At 45.5% G+C, this 20,057-nt stretch overlaps 1 long non-coding RNA gene across 3 annotated transcripts; it reads right to left on the bottom strand.

The window, feature by feature from the left end:
• Positions 1-960: 960 nt before the first annotated feature.
• Positions 961-14,475, bottom strand: LOC146079711 (uncharacterized). Of its 3 annotated transcripts, none has more exons than XR_014474710.1 (6): positions 14,369-14,475; positions 12,539-12,819; positions 9,370-9,609; positions 3,944-4,143; positions 3,504-3,735; positions 961-1,046 (listed from the first exon to the last, which is right to left on the bottom strand). It is a non-coding gene; the product is annotated as an uncharacterized LOC146079711 (long non-coding RNA). The 3 variants fall into 3 exon arrangements; XR_014474709.1 differs by adding an exon at positions 10,785-10,841 and having other exon boundaries at positions 3,504-4,143; XR_014474708.1 differs by having other exon boundaries at positions 3,504-4,143.
• Between the last annotated feature and the right edge of the window lie 5,582 nt (positions 14,476-20,057).

The raw sequence follows: 20,057 nt of genomic DNA on the forward strand, positions 1-20,057 counted from the left end.
ATTTTTTTACACAGGTACCCCCCCCCCCTTCCTCCCTCCCCCGGCACCGGGGCGCCCCCACCCGACTCGCCTTTTTGATTTTATCTAATTTTTACTTTTTTGGGGGTTTTGTGAATTTTCGTGTTGGATTTTGGATTTTTGTGGTTTGGCCCACAAAATCTACTGTATGGGACTTGTATAAAGAATTTTTGGATTAAAATATACGGTGACACCTTTTAAAAATCGGCTTCCTGGCTCTATTTGGCCTTTCCATATATCAACAACAAGCACATTGGAAAAGAAACCGCTATGAGCGTGTTTCCCCTATAAAAAGGGGGTGAGTAAGGTACGCCACCATATTTTGGTGCCTAAAATAGTGATTGTAAGAATCTATAATACTGAGTTATATCTTGAAAAATCTCTGTTTTATGGAACCCGAACCGGGGAAGCTTCCGGCCTAATTGAGGTGCACCAGATCTACATAGTTGCACAATCCACTGCACCAGGGAGAAACCCATGTAAAGAAACCTTTACAGGTTTGAAACCTACTAACTACATCGTGAGTAGGGGTACGCCCTCCTTCTTTAAAAGTAAAGAAACCTTTACATGTGTTCTCCCGCCTCTAAATCACGTAAGTGAGGTACGCTGTCATAAGTCTACCATCTTTGTTCAGCCTTCCTACTTAATTTCAAAAAGTAAAGGAAATTTTTCAAGTACACTAGAATCTTAGACACCTCCTATTCTTTTCTTTGAGCACGTGTGGGAAAAATTGAACATTTCAAAATGAAGAAAAATTCCTATTGAAAAGCAAAAAGTTCTCCTAGGACGTACCAAAGATACCTTTATGAGAGGGACATCTCCGTAAAACAACGTGAGTCTTGGTACGCCTGTGGAACTTAGAATTCATTTACACTATTACCAAACTATTGGTTTATATTAAGTGACACTCACACAATTTAAAAAATAAGTTTTTAATTATTCATTGTTTATGTTTTTTTCACTGAACACTTTTTGATCCGGTTATCTGCACCTACATGAGAACAACTCCATTCCATCTAAGGAGGAGCCTGTAACACAAAAAGAAAAAAACATCAAGTATCCTACTGCGCCATTTTTCTATTTCCCAATTTTGTCTTGTTGTAGCAGATGTCAGCTGCCCGCCCCACGCACCTGCCTCACGGGTCAAGATTTTTCCTGGGAATGCCTATAAAACGCTGAGCATTATTATGGGTGCGACCCCGCAACCCCCGCCCGCACTTCTAGGTGCAAATTGGATGAAGCAATTCTCTGTGCCCACTCACACCAAGCAGCTGCAAATGCGCATAAATGTTTATGCACATGTGCAGTCGTAACACATCGCTCGCCGTTACTAATTCACAACGGTGCGTGATGATCAGAATGACCTCTATACAGTAGTGTACATTTTAGCATCATGCATCTTTTAAAATCTGTGTAGTTCTTCTTTCTTGCCTGGGGTGTTGCTCTCTGCTTTGGTGCTTCTAGTAAAGTCTGGTTTGTATTAACACTGCTAGAAAAATCACAGCAGACAGCAACACCCCTGGCAGGAAAGGGAACTGCACAGGGTTCGAAAGGTACAGAGGACAAGAATGAACACTACTAGAGAGAGAGAGATTGCTATAGATTATTTACAGTGTTGAGTGCTGATACTAGAAATTAACACCATTTACTTTGCTTCTAACAATTTTCATATAATTGTCAGACTCATGCAAGCTTCACATCTACTCTCATTGGTCTAATTAATGTTTCTATGCAATGGCGATGTTTTCACAACAGGTGCACGCACCTCGGGACCTTTGTGATCACGCCTGCGCCGATATTTTATATGCAGAGTGATTGGCAGGACGGGATCATTTGGAGGAGATAATGTGGGAGTAACAGCAAAAACGCAAACGTGTCATACCATTTTTTCCAAGCATGTATGTGCCTTCATCTACAACCATGTAAGCAGAGATACATGGCACCAGCGTCGCTACTGCCTCAGCCAATCAATGTTCCTCGTTATTTGAAGACTGCCATGGTATGGTCGATGTTCCTTATTTGTGTTGGCCCTAATGGGTGTCTTTTCTTCTTTCCTAGGTGGCAGCTTCACTTGCGATGATTTGCAGTTCTGTAACTTAGAAAACTGGCGCTGCATATGCGTTTGTGCATACCTCCCAACTGTCACGATTTTAGAGGGACAGTCCCGATTTTCGGGTCCTGTCCCGCTGTCCCACCCGCGGCAGGCATTGTCCCGCTGCGGGGGGTGGCAGTTGGGAGACACCCCAATCTAGTAGAATAGACGCTGTGCGCATGCGCACAGCGTCTATTCTCGTATGAAAATGAGGCCGCGGCTAATTAGCATAAGCCACACCCTCATTTGCATACGCCCCGCCCCCTTTTCGGGCGCTCACGCGGCTTCGCCGCGCGAGTGTCCCTTTTTCTTCAGGTCAAAAGTTGGGAGGTATGGTTTGTGTACAAACATGAATTATGCCTCCTCCACTTTATGTCGATCTGATCCGCCAACATCTAAGATTTTGCTGATCTGCCAACCCAGATATGAGGGGATCGGAATTGCTCCAGTAACCCGCTGATCTGTCCCCACCAATGGACAAGTGAACCTATTATTAATCTGTCCGTAGCATATCTCTTGGGTGATTTATTCATTTACAGGAAGGTTCCCATTGTGACGTAATAGCCGAGAAAACCATTCGAATTTTTACATGCAGAAAGTCATGGGGACGTTTTCTTACAACATAATCCATAAATCACTACAAGTTCTGCTATAAATAAAGGCGTCACTCTAAATATAGACAGACGGAAAGTGCAGTGGGCAAGCTACGGAGCGAGCGAGGGGGAGGGATTGGCTGCTATGAAGTTGGTGATATAGGGATTTATAGTGTGGTTAAGAGCCACCTCCACCAACCATTTGTTTTACTTCATTAAGCCAAATAATAAATCATTGCATTAGTGTTGAATTTTTTTAATAATTATTAAAATCAATAACCGATATTTAGTTACTGTACCCGTTTATGTTTATAAATTAATACTGCTTTCACATCACAAAAATGCAGGGTCGCACTGGGACTTTGAAACAGTTCAGTCCCGACGTGACCCTGCATTTTAGGATGTTCACATTCCCTCAGCGAACCGGTATTATTTCTGTTTCACTGTCATCCGGGGGCGCGGCGGGAAGTCGGTGCGTCATTGGGGGTGGAGGAGGAGGCGCTGCTCCAAGCGCTGCCTCCTCCATAGTGTGAACGGGAAACGGGTCGCTCAACCCGTTTTAACCCGTTCACACTACACAGCAACGAACCGGTAAGAACTCTGCTTTTTACCGATTCTTATTGCCGTGTTGCTACCCATTTGCGGGATACGGTAATCCCTTTCACATCGCACTAATTGCCGGGTCGAGCCGGCAAGAAACCGGCTTGTGCCCGGTAATTAGTTGCCATGTGAAAGGGGTATAAGTCAAATATGTTTTTTATTTCGGATATACAAAAGTTTACTTTTTAGCCTAGACTTACTTAACACTGCGATGGCCGTGGGGAGAACCCTCCGCAAGTTGTCAAACGCCCGCAAGTTGTCAATCCTGCAAGCAGCCTTCGATGGTTAGCATTCGCACAAATGGCTTGCGCATGCGCCCAGTGTTCTGTGCGCACGCAAGGTCATTCAATAATCGGCATTGCTGTGATTTCGCAGCCCAGCATTCTAATCTGAATTGGGCCCTTGTAATTAGCTTGACGAACCTTCATGTTCCTGTCAGACAAAAAGAAGGGGCAGGTAGGAAGATCACGGTGTTCATTACTGTATGTACAATGTCAGTGTATTTCTGTAGTGCACATAGTCACTGTTTCTATGCTGGCTGCTATGTAATAAACATCAGGAAGGTCTTTCCTGTCCCTTAATGGCTTTTGCATTGTATTTGTACCGTGTAAGAGATCGTTTAAAACCGCAAAGTAAATACCCCGATGTACTTCCAGCTCATAAAGTCATAGCTCACAGAATCCTCCTATTGCCAGATACAGAGGACTTTAAACAGGAAAGATTTCCAATAACAGGATTTGCCTCCACCCGGTAGTTTTCTTTGCTGGTTTGCTGTTTCTACCAAGTTCTCCCTTCAGCTCTGATTCCATCTGCCAGCTGTTTGTATGAAGACATAATAAGCTGAAATGAAGAAATGAGACCACTAAAGTCAGTTTAATCAATGTACTTTAATGAGAATGTGTACACAAAGTTATATATTAAGGCTGTTAAAAAAAAGCACCTGCCCCATATTCAGCTACCAGCCGCGGAAATAAAAGTAAGTTTAGACTGACTTTTATTACTGAAGGGGAGAAAAATCATTCAATGCCATCAAATGATTTCCCTCCCCCTGAGGCTGGATGCGAGGGGAATTGTTTTAGTACACATCCCCTCGCATGCTAGTGAGGGGTTTCGGCAGCAGTGAGGCGGCCGTTTGGTGAGCTGGCGGTGCAAAACAGGTCAAATCAGGCCCTGAGGGTGTGTCCAGGAGGCATGGCTAAAACCACAGAAGGATTACAACAATCTGTATACAATAATCCTCCAGAGACCAGTGGCGGATCTTACCATTATAAAGTAGGGGGGCTGCGCAATGCGCCTCTGCCCCTCTGCTGCCGTCGCCATCCCCAGCCGCCACCGCCATCCCTGGAAGTCAGCATGGGGCCAGCGCATGCGCAGTACCTTCATACATACTGCGCATGCGCTGGCCCATGCCTCCATGAGCTGCCTTTGCAGCAGCCCTCCGGAGGCTTGATCGGGTTCCCAGGTTCCGGTGCATGCGCGGCATAGTCCGTGAGACTGCACATGCGCAGAACCCATTTTGGGGGCTGCCGCACATTGGCGCAGAGAGAGGCATCCCGGAGGGAGTCAGCGCTACACTGGCTGTTATATGTGCCGGAGAAAGACGATTCAGCCCGCTGTCAGTGCGGGCTGAGCTGTCTATGCAGGAGGGAGACCAGCGCTGGATCCTGGATCGGTAAGTATGTTGGTGTAAAAGTGAGGTGTGTGTGTGTATGTAATAAAGTTATACTTCTCTGTGTGTGTGTTTTCTTTTAACATTCTTTTTACAGGTGGACTACAAGTCCCAGTGGGCCCATTAATGCCCCGCATGCTGGGACTTGTGGTTCTCCAAGTCCCAGCCTGCAGGGGAGGTCTGCTGGTACTTGTAGTTCTACTGTATAAAGCAATTTTAGGATTGACAGATTTAACCCTATCAGGCCGGCGTCCACTGGCTACGGACGTCGGTGACAGTCCCGGGCTTTAGCACTTTTCTTTCCGGAATACGCACCTCATTAAATATGCGAATCCGCAGCAAAAATGCGATTTAATAAAAGTGAGATAATGGGCGATTTTGAAAGTACGAAAAACTCTCATTCTATTAAATGTCACCCACAGTATCAAACTATCGACTGTCGATCTATCATTTGGATCCCAATGATCCCAAAACCAGCCAAACACCAATTCCGACTGTCCAGAACCTCCGGTGAAAGTGTGGAGGTAGAACAAGAATGCCTCTCTCAGATTCATGTTTAATTTTATGATACGCTCAGGGTGCCCCCAAGATTATCGAGCCCCTAGGCAGCTGCATAATGGTAGAATTGGCCCAGGGCCGTACTGGCCAACTGGCACTTCTGGCTAATGCATGTTGGGCTGATTTGTCACTCCAATGTTGAAGGACCGCCTCTCGATGAGCGCACAGAGAGAGCTGCTGGGCTCGCGGCAGGTCCGGCGGCTCTCTCTGTGCACCGATCGGGTTCAGGAGAGAGGGGGCATCACATGCCGCTATTCCCCTCTCTCGCATGCTCGGCATGTGCACGCCAGGGCCGATGCGACGGCCCAGTCCGTACCACTGTTGCACAAAGCAAAGTCAGTCTGTTTCTAAAGGAAGCTAATTGTGGAGGTGCGGAAGATCACCGTATGACCGGTTTAAGTTTCCATTTGGGATGGGGTACCAGCGTGCAAAGATAGCACTGCAACCCGACCTGTCTGGGTGTGCCGAGCACGATCAGCAGCATCAGATGAATTTTGCACCATCGGTGGGATGGCATAATATGGCAATTCTAATAAAATTATGTAATGTCATGAAACTATGGCCCTTATTCAGATCTGATCACAGTACAAATTTGTTCTCAAAATGGGTAAAACCATGTGCACTGCAGGTGGGGCAGATGTAACGTGCATAGAGAGTTAGATTTGTTTGAGTTATTTTGTTTCTGTGCAGAGTAATTACTGGCTGAATTATTTTTACACTGCAATTTAAATTTCAGTCTCAACACCCCCCACCCAAATGTAACTCCCTCTGCACATGTTACATCTGCCCCTCCTGCAATGCACATGGTTTTGTCCATTTTGAGAATAAATTTGTACTGCGATCAGATCTGAATAAGGGCCTATGTGGAGAGCGCCTTCCTTCTACTGGAGTAGAGTGAAATACATTTGGGATGAGCACCCCAGCAAGTTGTGATACTGTAACTATATGCAACCAATTGTAAAGTGGAATGAAATATGGTGTAGCGATATAAGTAAATGTTATGTTGTCCCAGCAATTTTCTGGCAACTACCTCACAATAAAAGCCAATATCACCTAGCGCTGCTCAGGGGCGGATTGGGATGTAAAACCAGCCCGGGAAATTTATGGAAGCAGCCCAGGGGGCGGGGTCTGCTAAGGGGGTGGAGTCTGGCAAGAGGGGGAGGATCCCTACTAATAGAATCTGATTCAGCGTTGCATGCAGTTGCAGCCTTCCTTGTACTTTTTTTATGCAGTTGCATATGTAACTTTATGCTAATGCTGCAACACTGCCACCATTGGCTGCATTATTGAAACATTCACCAGCCCTATCCTAGGTGCAAATTATCCGTCTCGGTATGGCCTTCAATGCAAGCAAATCAGCTTCTTTATATGCAACCACTTTCAGCAACTTGCCCATATCACTCTGATAAGTCACCCATACTGTGAATAGCTGACCCCCTAACCCCAAGGAAAGTAGAACACATTTAAAATACACTTGTTAGTGCCTATGCCACAGCAACTGAGTACAAACACCATTACATTGGCCCCCAATGAAATAAATAAAAGCATTGACCCCCACAGAAAAAAAAAACCTGACCCCAACAGGTAACAAGCATACTCCCCCCCCCCCCCCCCCAAAAAAAAAACATTGGCCCAAACAGAAAATAATACACATTGGTGGCCCCAACAGTGGAAAAAGCCCACACTGACACCAGACACAAAATAAAAACATTAAACATTAGCCCCCACAGAAATAAAATAAAAACACAGTGGGCTCCACAATAGCAAAAAAAAAAAATGGGGTGCAAGTATATGTCCCTAGGCTGGGGGTAATGTAATGTAAGGCTGGGGGTACAGCTGGGATGCTGTATGGTGAGGCCTGGAGGAAAGTGTGGGAACCAGGAGACTGGCTGGAGTAGTTGGAGAGGAGTAGTAAAAGGCCACGGAGGGTTTGGTTAGAGTTAAGCTGCAGGGAGGATGGTTAGAGTTAGTCTGTGGGGGGGTGTAATGGTTAGGACTAGTTGATGATGGTGTGTGTATGGCGGCTAGGCTGCGACAGTGTGTGTATCGCTAGGGATGGGCTGCGACAGTTTGTGTATGGCTAGGGATAGGATGCAGTGGGGGGGGGTGTATGGCTAGGGATAGCCTGCGGGGTGGTGTATGGCTAGGGATAGGCTGCAGGGGGGTGTATGGCTAGAAGTAGGCTGTGAGCGGAGAGGTGGTGTATATTTATAGTTAGGCTGTGAGGGGGTGTATAATTGGGCTGTGAGTGAGGTATTGACAGTTAGGCTGTGAGAGAGGGGGGTATTTTCAGGGTTAGGCTGCAGGGGTGGGGGTGAAAATGCTATGAACTTGACCCTCCGTGGCTTGAAAGGAACCTGCTCTGCAGGATTTCCTGGACCCATTCACCTCAGTACAAGTCTTCATCCCACCAGTGGGACCTCCGGTTCCAAGGTCCCTGTCATGCAGCCAGAGGAGTAGCTAAGTGACATGGTGCCCGGAGCAAGGGTATGTTTCGGAGCCTCCTCCCTTGTACTAAAGTGTCCAACATAATAAATATTAAAAAAAAAAACTGTAGGGGTGGTTTATATACCCACCACCACATCACTGACCCCATATAACCTACACTGCACTACTGACCCCTCTATACCCTACACTACACTACTGACCCCTCTATACCTGCCACTACACTACTGATCCCACTATATCCTACACTACAGTACCGATCCCCGTACACACAGCATTATATTATTGACCCCTCTACATTGTCAATCATCACTACGTGCGCTACATCAGTGTAAAAAAAATAAAACAAACTGTGATGTAGGCAACAGACACAGAGGGCCAAATGTAATAGGGTAAGAGTTTCAGAAAGTGAGAGATTTTGGGAGAGTTTTCCCATGTTTTTTAAAGCAGCAATCAATTACATGGCAAAATCAACCTGGTTTTGAAGTGTAAGTGATTGCTGCTTTAAAAAAAAGGGGGAAAACCTCCCCAAATCTCTCACTTTCTGAAACTCTCACCCTATTACATTTGGCCCTTGGCCCCCAGAGTCTAACAACAGTAAACCAAAGAGGAAACTAGGCACAGCATGGGAGGGGGGGGGGGGCTATATATATATATATATAGACAGAGAGAGAGCAAATGGAAACGGCGGCACTCAAAGGGACTTTGGAAAATAAATTCAGACCACTCTGGGAGGAGGAGTGCTGGCCTTTCCCCCAGTATATATATATTTGGCAGCCTCACCCCTAAATTCCCTGAGGGATAGGGAACACACCAAACACAATATTACACCCAATAGAGGTATGGCGCCTAAGGTTTCAAAATATATAAATGTCCAAATACAAACTATGTGAACCATAAAACCGCATGTAGATACTGTCCTACATGCGGTTTTATTCTCAATAATCCTCTGAAGACTAATAAACTAAATATTGGAAGATCTCTCCTCCTTACTTCATTGGATGTGGTTCACATAGTTTGTGTTTGGACATTTATATATTTTTAAACCTTAGGCGCCATACCTCTATTGGGTGTAATATATATATATATATATATATATATATATATATATATATATATATATATATATATATATATATATATATATATATATATATATATATATATATATATATGTGCAGATTTCTTTGGCCCTCACGGGGAAGAAAGACGTGGCACTCGGCGGGCTTACTTTGAATGGGTGAAGATTTTAATCCATATTAGGACATAATACAATATGATGGCGTCATGTCGACGTTTCAAGGCCACTTGGCCTTTTCTTCAGGACGTGTACCAAAAAGGTGCATAAAGGGCTGTGCTGTGGTGTGCAAACAGAGCATAAGTGCTCTTCTTACCTTAAATAGCAGACTGGTGTACTCGTGTGCGGCATCTCTCTGGCGTCTGGGAACCGCCAACCCAGAAGTGCTGCTGACGTCATTCATCTCCAGCCGGGCCGTCACCTAGCAACAGCCTGATGCTGGTTTGGGTATATCCGTCCGTCAGTGTTGCCAACACTGTTTTACAACACTGTTTTACATGCGTCTCCAAGCTTCTTCTGGGAGGTGGACTTTTTCCCTTGCCGCTCTGAGATCTGCCTGTGTATTAAGACCAGCGAGAAAACTGGATATAAAAACATGAAAACACTGAGTGCCTAAACCAGGGCTCGACAAACACCGGTCGCCATGGCGACCAGATGTTGCTGTCTGGCGACTAGTTTCTGTGAGAGGTGGTGCCTGCCGCTCCTGCATGCCTAAGCCGCATAGTTGCGGATAGCAGTCATACATCCTCTCAGGAGCTCCGTCTCCAGCAGCAGGAAGCTGTGGCTGTCCGAGCAGCTCCTCCCACCCTCTTGATAATTGGGCTGGCTGGCCGGCCCCCCTCTCGGCATACCTCGGCGATCCGGACCTCCGAGCCAACCCCCCCTTCCAACCCGCATTGCTCTGTACTTACAAGGGGGTTAGTGCAGGAGCTGGTGTCAGTAACCGTCACTGCGCCAGCTCCTGCGCTGTGTGCTGTCACTGCCTATTTGAATTCCGCTCCCCTTCCCACATAGCTTAGTGGAGTGCTGCAAGCGTCAGCGCAGGAGCTGATGTCGGTAACAGTCGCTGCTCCAGCTCCAGCGCTGTCACTGTGTGCGGAGGCTGGCTATTTGAATCCGCTCCCTTGCCTAGTGATGACACTAACATCTCGGATGTGGTCTTTGTTAAACAGTGACCTTACTGGCGGGGCGATCCCCTCTGCTGAGAGTGGCTCAGCAGGACTGGCATCTGCAATGGCTGACCACCGAGAGAGGTGACAAGGAGTCTGCTGCGGCATGGAGGACAAATAGCCGGCTATTAGTATATTCTATATTTTAAAGCAGCGCCGCCCTCCAATCGGAGCTTGGGTGCCGGCAGCTGGGGTCAGTGATTGGCTGACAAGCTGGCTCCATATTTCAGATGGCCACTGGGGTCATTGATGGAGAAGCGCAATCTCTGCTTCTCCCCTAACATAAATTTGGAGCATCAGCACCAGAAGATGGCGGGACGGCAAGCACTACTGGTGCACTACATCTGTGTCACTGCTGGGAGCATTATAGTATAATGCCCCCAGCAGTGACACAGATGTACTGTATAATGATTAATAATGTGTCACTGCTGGGGGGTATTATACACTGTGTGTGTCACTGCTGGGGGGCATTATACACTGTGTGTGGGGCATTATTACTGTACAATGTGCCCTGTTTGGTGGTCAGCACCCTGCCCTAAAAAAATCCTAGAGTGAACACTACCTGCCCGCATAGCTGAGCGGAGTTCAGCTCCGTCCTCATCAGGTGTCAGCGCAGGAGCTAGTATAGTGACAAAGAGCAGATTTTTTTTTTTTTTTATGTGATGTTCTGAAAGGGACAATCAGGTTTAATAAAAAAAAATTGGGGGTGATTTATAGGGGTATTCAATCTCCGTCGAGCATCTCCCGTGGGGGAGATGCTCGACGGGCCCTATTCAATGCTGTCTTCCCCGACAGCATTGAACAGGGTTTCCTGGCAGAACAAGCCCGACATCTCTAGCTGTCGGGCTCGTTCTGCCGAGAACAGCCGGGAAGTGACGAGCTGCCGGCTGCATCTCGTCACTTCCCGGCCGCAACTTGCGGCCACGCCCCCTTTTCGCTCCCCGGCAGGCGGGACATTGAATCCCGCCTGCGTGTTCTCGGTCGAGCTGACCGAGAACGGGACTGGGTCACGACGGGCGAGCAAGCTTGCCTGCCGTGACCTGAAGATTGAATATCCCCCTTAGTTTGTCTGGCTCCTACACTTTTGTCCTGGCTCCTAGATTTTAGAAAAATTTGTCAAGCCCTGGCATAAACATGAAAAGGTCTGCGATTCTAAATAGTCTAATGGTGTTAATATAGGTAAAATGACTACATAATGTGAATAGATAAAAAAGTTAATAAAATCCTATACCGGTATAGGATTTTATTAACTTTTTTATCTATTCACATTATGTAAAGTATACTGGCCATATCACTCACTGATAAAATGATATACAGCTCTCCCTTATCAAACTTCTGGGGAAAAATGTAAAAGCCTCCAAGTTCGGCAGGATGTCAGATGAACTTGGAGGTTTTTTTTTAAAGGGTCAATAATCACTTACAAGGCATGGGTTTGCCTTGTAAGTAATTGCCCCTTTTAATTAAAACCTCCAAGTTTGGCCGGCATCCTGCACATTTGGCCGCTAGTCTTTAAGTAAAGTAATATGTTGGAAAACACAAATGAATCCCCTCTAACTGAGAGCCCACGAAACACATATTACCCTCACACTACCAAATTAGACACACACATTGGCTGGCCCTTATTCTGGTTGGCACGCTCCCCCGCACATTCACACGGGGGGAGCGATGTTGAGCGACTGCGCATAAGCATTTATGCACATGTACAGCCGTTTGGTGCGAGCGGGCGCGGCTAATTGCTTATTTGCCGTCCTGTTCGCACCTATCAGTGTGGGCGGGGGGCGTGGGGCGGCGGTGATGGGCTGTGCCCATGGCAATGCCCAGAGCTCCCAATATAATTCGGCAATACTGTGGGTGCAGGGGGCGGGCACCTGACATCACCAGATGTCAGCTGCCGGCCCTCTTCCCATACAGGGAGCATACACCAGAGTGTCTTAGATTTGTACGCACCTTAGAAATAAATTGATGGTTGGTGACCATCAAATGATTTCCTCCCCGCCTGCAAGCTGCGAATGGATGTTTATGCAAAACATCCATTCGCACGGCGTGCTAGAGGGGGCCAGCGTTCGTGTGGGTGGCATTTACACCACGCGCAAAGCTGCAAATTTTGCAGCTTTGCATGTGGACCAGAATAAGGTCCATTTCCCCTACAGAAAACTACTTTACACAGAGACCCCACATCCTCCTCCCCTCCCCTTGACACTAATGATAAGAACTACACAGCCCCAACCTCCCCATCCCCCACTTAGGTCTCTCCCCCACACACATACACACACATACACACAAATCCCCTCCTCCATACACTAAAACTGGCCTCACCATGGTCTCAGCTGACAGCACACGCTCCGGAGTTCACGGACAGGGAGATCCTCCGGGCTGGCAGACACAGTAGCAGCAGCTCATCCATCTCGTCTGGGGCAGGCTCAGTCTGTGAGGAAGCACTTCTATAGCGTTCTCAGCTGTTAGCCTCAGCTGAGCAGTACTCCTCCGTCCTCAACCTCTCCTCTCCCGCGGTTACCACTCCCAGAATGCCATGCGCAGCTTGCAGCAGCATTCTGGGACACGAGGAGGGAAGAGAAGTGCAGCGCTAGTGGTCACCGCTAGGGATGGGACATCGAAAGAAAACATCGGTCAAATGATGTTTTTCAACATTGGTAGCAAAACATCATTTAGACCTAAACATTGATACTGTGAACCCGATGTTAACCGATGTTAATGGATGTTTCGATATTTTTTCAAATAAACTGGTTACCAAAGCATATTATACACTAATAAGCTTCTGAAATGATAAATAATCCCTCTATTAAGTTTATCTTGTTGGAGGCTTACAGTTTATACACACACAATGGATATATGGTTCATGTTTTGTGGTAAATCAAATTTGTTACTGAAGGAAAAAAACATGAAGCATTAACTATCAAAACTTTATTGCAACAACTCACAATCTGCTATTTTTACCTAGATTTTTAACTGTAGCAACAGGCTAATAACTTATGTTGATCATAGAAAATAACAAAAAACTGTACACACAGTGCAACATAGAACATACTACATTGTTGCTTAGAATAACCATCAGAACAGAGACGCTGGAGCCAGTGCAACTGCAAATTAAGGTTTGAAACACGTCTGCATTTGACAAACCGGCCCCCCTCCCCTCCCCCAAATAGAAACTACTGTACCTGTCACTCAGTATCTGCGTCCGCTGTTACTAATAAATCACTGCACATTTGCAGTGTGACTGACATTGCATTTCAAAGAAATAAACTGTGCAAATGTCTGCATCCACAACTGAATCAGGCCCTTTGTAAGGTGCTGTGATATGCTTGCTGCATAATAATAAATCAATTGATAGATTGTAAGCTTGCGAGCAGGGCCCTCATACCTTCGACTGACTGTAAATACCCAGTTTGTTGTATCACTGTCTCCTATTGTAAAGCGCAAGTGAATATGCTGCGCTATATAAGAAACGATTAATAAATAAATAAATATGAAGGGAGTTCACCACAATGTCACTACTAGTGACTATCGTATTATACTGTTCATTCTAGCACCCACTATCTTTGAAAACCCATGCAGTTCCTCTTCCCTGCCTGGAGTGTCGCTGTCTGCTGTAGTGCTTCTAGCACAGTGTGGTCTGTATATCAGCACTGATATGCAAACCAGACCTGTGCTAGAAACACCACAGCAGACAGCGACAGTGACTCACTAACAGCACCAGTTGCAGTGAGGCAGGGGTGGGGCTGTCCTATGTGCTGCTGCTGAATGGCTGGCCAGACTGTCTTTCACTGTCAGCTACCACCCACAGCAGCAGCACACAGCCACACACACACATATGAAAGCCCAGCCAGCAATGATACTGTCATGTGTGTTAAGTGTGTTAATGTTTTTTTTTTTTTATCAGTCGCTTAAGTTTTTAATGAATATAAATCAAGGAGAGAGTGAGCTGGCTGCAAAGCATTAAAAGCAGCACACATTGACACACAAAAGAAAAAACATTGGAAGATTGAGAAAAACATCGGGGGAAAAATCTAGCGATGTTGATGAAACATTGGATCCTCAACATCGCAGGGTTAAACATCGAACATTGGAACCATAAATCCGATGTTACCGATGAAACATCATATGATTACCCATCCCTAGTCACCGCACAACTCCCACCCGGCAGCACTCTCCTTCAGCCCTCCGCAGTGTAACTGCTCCCCTGCGCCTGCCTCCAGTCATCAATACACGGGAGCCACGCACCCCAAAGTGCCGCGGGAGGAGCTGCCTGCTGCCGCGCAGGCGCAGCAGCCCTCCCGCGGCCATTTTAAGTCTGGGCAAAATGCCGCGGCCGCTAATAATCACTGAGATCGCGGTCCGCGGCCCAGCCAGGGGGGAGAGCGGCCAGATCTGATCTCTTTTGGGCCGGCCCACCGGGAAGTGGCCCGGTTTCCCGGCAGGCCAATCCGCCCCTGGCGCTGCTGAATTGTGAATATTGTGCATACTGGTCCTTACCCTTGTTCCAAAGAGGGAAATATCTTTGAAATTATGTGTCCTCATAGTAGTGAGTGTTGCTGTAATCACCAGAGAATGACACATACTGGGCACACATGGGTAGGAAGGGGGGGGGGGGGTTCTGTGGCTAAAGCTCAGCTCTCCCTTGTATTGTATCATATAATAATAGACAATAACAATGCATACTTTTGACTTACTTGTTTGGCTGCAATATTATTCCTACACAGGGTTCACATTAAATCAGGACAGTGAAAATTTGGAACGAAAATATATTATTATTTTCAATTGTAAATTGTTTTGTAAAAACCTATACATAGAATCAGGTTGGCCGCAATTTTTATGTGATGACTTAATGCAGCAAAAATTCCAAGTTTTCACTTGTGGTGTCTATTTATTTTAAGTCAAAACAATACAAACATATTGTGTACATCTTTCTTTAAACATTCTGTGTAACAAGTTTTGGCAAATTAAAGAGTAAATCATAACAATAGTATGTTGTAAAGGTGCGTACACACGGGGGCGATTTTGTGCAAAATCGCGGGAAATATGGTTGCTGTGCGACCATATTGCCCGCAATGGGAGTGTGCACCGGCGATATATCGCCGGGTGCGCGCTCCCGTTTTTGCCCCTGTGGTGATTGCTGGTCGCAGGAACATGCTCCTGCGACCAGCTGATTTCCACTGCCGGGCTCCCCCGGCAGTTTCTTTTTCATCAGCAACCATCTCTGGTCGCTGAAGAACAGGAGAAACTGAGCAATATATTGCTCAGCCATATATTGCTCAGCAATATATGGCTGAGCAATATATCTCCCCCATGTGTACGGGGCTTAAGAGTCATTTTTGTTAGAAGAATTGGTTCTTGTGTAGTTTCACGGCGCCAGCATGGCGCCGTGCTACTTCCAGGTTGGGTACGCTCGCAAAACTATCTAAAATTAAGTAACTTAACTCCATGCCAACGTGGATAGTTCATACCCCCACTATCCACGTTGGCATGGAGTTGATTTTAGATAGTGTGGCGAGAGTAGCGAGCCACCTAGCCCACAGCGTGGGCGTGCGAAGCGAGCCCCGCAAGGGGACTCAGAAGCACGGCGCCATGCTGGCGCCGTGAAACTACACAAGTACCGAAGAATTCACAAATATACAGAAAATATACAAAGAAAATCATAGAAAGGGTCTGAGTTCACTTCCACTACAATACAACTACAACCAATATCATCACGTATGGATGGAATAAGTTACAAATCAACTGATAGTCTATGAAACTGTGGGCCCTGCGCAGCCGCATAGACCCGTGTTTCAAACCATAACGTGTTTAGAAAACAATTCCCAACCTGCTCCTATAGAGATAGAGGGCCAAATGTAATAGGGTGAGAGTTTCAGAAAGTCAGAGATTTTGGGAGAGTTTTCCCATTTTTTTTTTTAAAGCAGCAATCAATTACACTGCAAGACCAGGTTGATTTTGCTATGTAATTGATTGCTGCTTTAAAAAAACAGGGGAAAACTCTCCCCAAATCTCTCACTTTCTGAAACTCTCACCCTATTACATTTGGCCCAGAGTTTCTATATAGATCTCCTAAGTGTCCCAATTTTTCAGTAATTTTTTCTTTTTGTAATGATGCTTCAAGCCATTGCATACTAAAGATATGAAATCATTTTTTTTACAAAGGGAGAATGGAGGAGCTGTAGGTGTAGCCAAAACTGATGAATAACTTCCCATCAGGGCCCTAACTGTGCAGAGTTTGTATATTCTCCCCGTGCTGGCCTGGGCTTCCTCCAGATACTCCGGTTTCCTCCCACAATCCAAAAATATACTGGTAGATTAATTGGCTCCCAACAAAAATTAACCCTGGAACCTATGTGTGTGCGTGTACATATTGTAGAGAATATAGATTGTAAGCTCCACTGGTGCAGGCACTGATGAATGTTCAAATGTCCTCTGTAAAAGTGCTGTGGAATATGTATGCGCTATATAAGAACCTATTCATTAAATAAATAAGAATACATTTCTTAGCAGCTGCTGATAAAATGATCAATATTTTCCGAACTCCTCGTGTCACTCGGGTCCCTGCTGGCATAATGCCCAAACATTGCCCACTCAGAGGTTAAGGGAAAGTTAGGTACTAAGTGTTGGGTATGATATCTCCAAACCTGAACCCAAAACTCCCGAACTATTGGACATTTCCACAAGCAATGGTACAATTCTGGCCTTTGCGAGCCACTTCAAAGGCACAAGTGGTCATCAATCAGACCCATCAGATAACGATGATGTGGCGATAAATACATCTGGTGTAATATATTCAAAAATAATTCTGTATAAGAAATTGCAGGGCCCAATTTAACAGAGAGGTCAAATGATTTTAAATTTTTTTTTGGTATAAGTGATCGAAAATGATCTTTCCATTGTGCCAACCCAGTTTTTAAGTCATCATACTGAATGGGGGTGCGGAGGAATGATTAGTGAACCAAGATCGCTTTAAAGGAGGAGTTCTCCCTCTGTAACAGGGTGTCCAATGCATTAATATAATCGTTCGGGGAAAGCACCCTGGAAAGACCAGACACATAAAGTTGGGCTTGTATATATGCGAAAAACTTTTCAGAATTGGGAATTGTTTTGTGCAAATGTAAGTGGTTTCCTGGTTTTCCTGTTGACCAAAAGTCCTAAACGAGTTATCCCATGGCGTGCCCACACATGTGAAAGGATAGTGCACATTTCCGTCTTGAAAGTTTGGGTTAGAAACTAAAGGGAGAAAAAGAAATATTCGGATTGAGCACCTATTTGTGGCACAGAATGTGCCATACTTTACGGGTGGACATTAATAGCGGATTAGCTCGAATTGAGGCAGGTATTTCCTCATCATGCAGATGTAAAAATACAATTCAATTCTCACCATTCAAAAAAGTGGACTCTATGGCGGTGTTGGAATACATATTCTTACCATGTATCTATTCGCAAAAGGTTGTGCTGTCTATTTAATAAAAAACAACTTGCTTTACGTTCACTATCTTAAATTTTCAATAGAAGAACAGTGTTGCTCACTTAAAACTTTATTTGGTGTGTTTGAATCCAAAAAAACAAAAACACATTTAGTGAATTTGAATACAGTCCCACACCTGGGAGGCTGGACTTTTTTAAGGTAGAAATAATTATCAAGGCATTGTTTTGCTTTGTAAATGATTGTCGCTTTAAAAACACATCAGCAGTTTAACCGGCATCCCGGGCCTACATCAAACCCAGAGTGTATTACATCCCACCAATAAATTAATAATTTTTGTGGGTACCTTGTAATAAAAAAATTTGATACTAATGTTGGAATGTGAGGAGCGCTTACATGACCTCAGCGTGGGGTTGAAAAACCCAGCAGACTTCATTTATGTATAGAAAGTTACGGTGAATAGGTAAGTATATTTATTATTTTCTAATATACTGTTTCATTTGTTTATTATATTCACTAACATATTGCTGCAATGCCTGTCTGGCAATATATATTTATAGATAATATGGCTGCCATCATTTACCGGTATTAGAAAATGATCAAGACTACATCTAGTTGAAACGCCTTTTTAGGAAAGTAGGTAGTCCCAATGTCTGCAGTAGGCTATTGACAGAAAGAAATTTAAAGCAGGGATTATTCATGTTCTAAAGCTGCTTTAGAACAATGAAAGCACTGTACAGCTATGGGAGAGCCGGGCTTAAAAGATTGCCACGGTGGGAGTTCTCGCTTCCAAGGGACAGAATGAAAGAATCACAAGTGCTCTGCAGGTTAAATGACTTAGCAGGGAAGTCAGGAACAATTTGGCAGTTATTTTAGAATCACGTTATATTGCATTCATTCAGAATACTTTTTTCCCCCTGGTATTGTGCAACAATGTAGCACAGTAGCTAACAGCGGGGATGTACAAATGTTAACTTGTATGATTCAATTTTTTCAATTCAGATCTTCCTACTCAATCCAACAACAACGAACACCTAAACAGCTTGGCAAACATGTTTGTTCCAAAAACGAATGGGATTCCTATTGTTCTCACAGCTAGGTATAAACACGGGATATTGTCCAAAGAGCAACCCAAAAATAACAACAATTTCAGCACACGTTCTCCAAAGGATTGTCAAATTTTGTGGTGCAATGAAGAAAGCAATCAGCTGGTTTTGTAGGAGTTTTATTTGTACAAAGCAGATATTGCTGGCATGGTAGAAAATGACAATGGACTTTCCCAGTAACAATAGTTTCTGCTGTAACCGCAGATAGCACATCTGTTTCAGTTATTCATTTGTCTAGGGAAGGGGTTACCCAAATAGATCACCCAGAGGTAGAATTTAAACACATGGGAGTTTTATTTAAAAGCGATGATGCATTTTTGTAATAATTCCTTTCCATCTCCGGAAGGCCATTATGTATTCAAAGCATCTGTCTACTTTAAAAGACTTTTATTACACAAATGTCACATTTCTTTCTTCATATTAAATGTAATTAAATGTTATTGAGTACATTTTCCTTTTAGTTCTTTGAAATACATAAGTAGGAGCAATTTATTTTAGTGTCACTTCCATTTGTTAAGGCAGGGACACTAATCCATACAAATGGTCATTCATATTATCCAGTGGCGTAAATATAAATTTTGCTCCCCCCTGCCAAAAAGTTTGTGGTGCCTCGAACCCCCCCCCCCCCCCTGCCCCCTCATGGCATTTTGGTGAGCCAAAATGTATATATATATCTCTTATATATTAGGCAGATCTGTCTCATCCCCTGTGTGTATAACGTTCCCGCCCAGCGTTACACAAACCCGCCCCTCCTATTGAAAAGACCATGGTTATACACACCCCCTTGACATCATCTCCACCCCCGCCCAGCCCCACCATGGTGTAGGTGAGCGCCCCCCCCCCCCCGGACCCTCGCGACCCCCCTCCCGGGATTCACACACCCCCTCCCACGATTCACGGCACCCCTGCGCCCCCCCTTCTGCGATTCACGGCCCTCCGCAACACCCCCTTCCCCCGATTCGCTGCCCCCCCTCCTGCGATTCACGGACCCCACAACCCCCACTCCCTTGATTCACGGACCCCCACGACCCCCCCCTTCCGGCGATTCACACACACAGACACACACCCCCGCACCCCTTCTCCCTTGATTCACGGCACCCCCGCACTCCCCCCCCTCCTGCGATTCATGGCACCCCGCGCCCCCCCTCCTGCGATTCGCAGCACCCCCGCGCCCCCTCCCGCGATTCACGGACCCCCACAACCCCCCTCCTGCAATTATGGACCCCCCTTTCCGTGATTCACGCTCCTCCCGCACCCTCTTCCCACGATTTGCGGACCCCCGCCCCCCCTCCCGCGATTCGCGGAT

This window comes from Crinia signifera, chromosome 5 (assembly GCF_055691185.1).
Source record: "Crinia signifera chromosome 5, ASM5569118v1, whole genome shotgun sequence".
In the NCBI taxonomy this organism is placed as follows: Eukaryota; Metazoa; Chordata; class Amphibia; order Anura; family Myobatrachidae; genus Crinia; species Crinia signifera.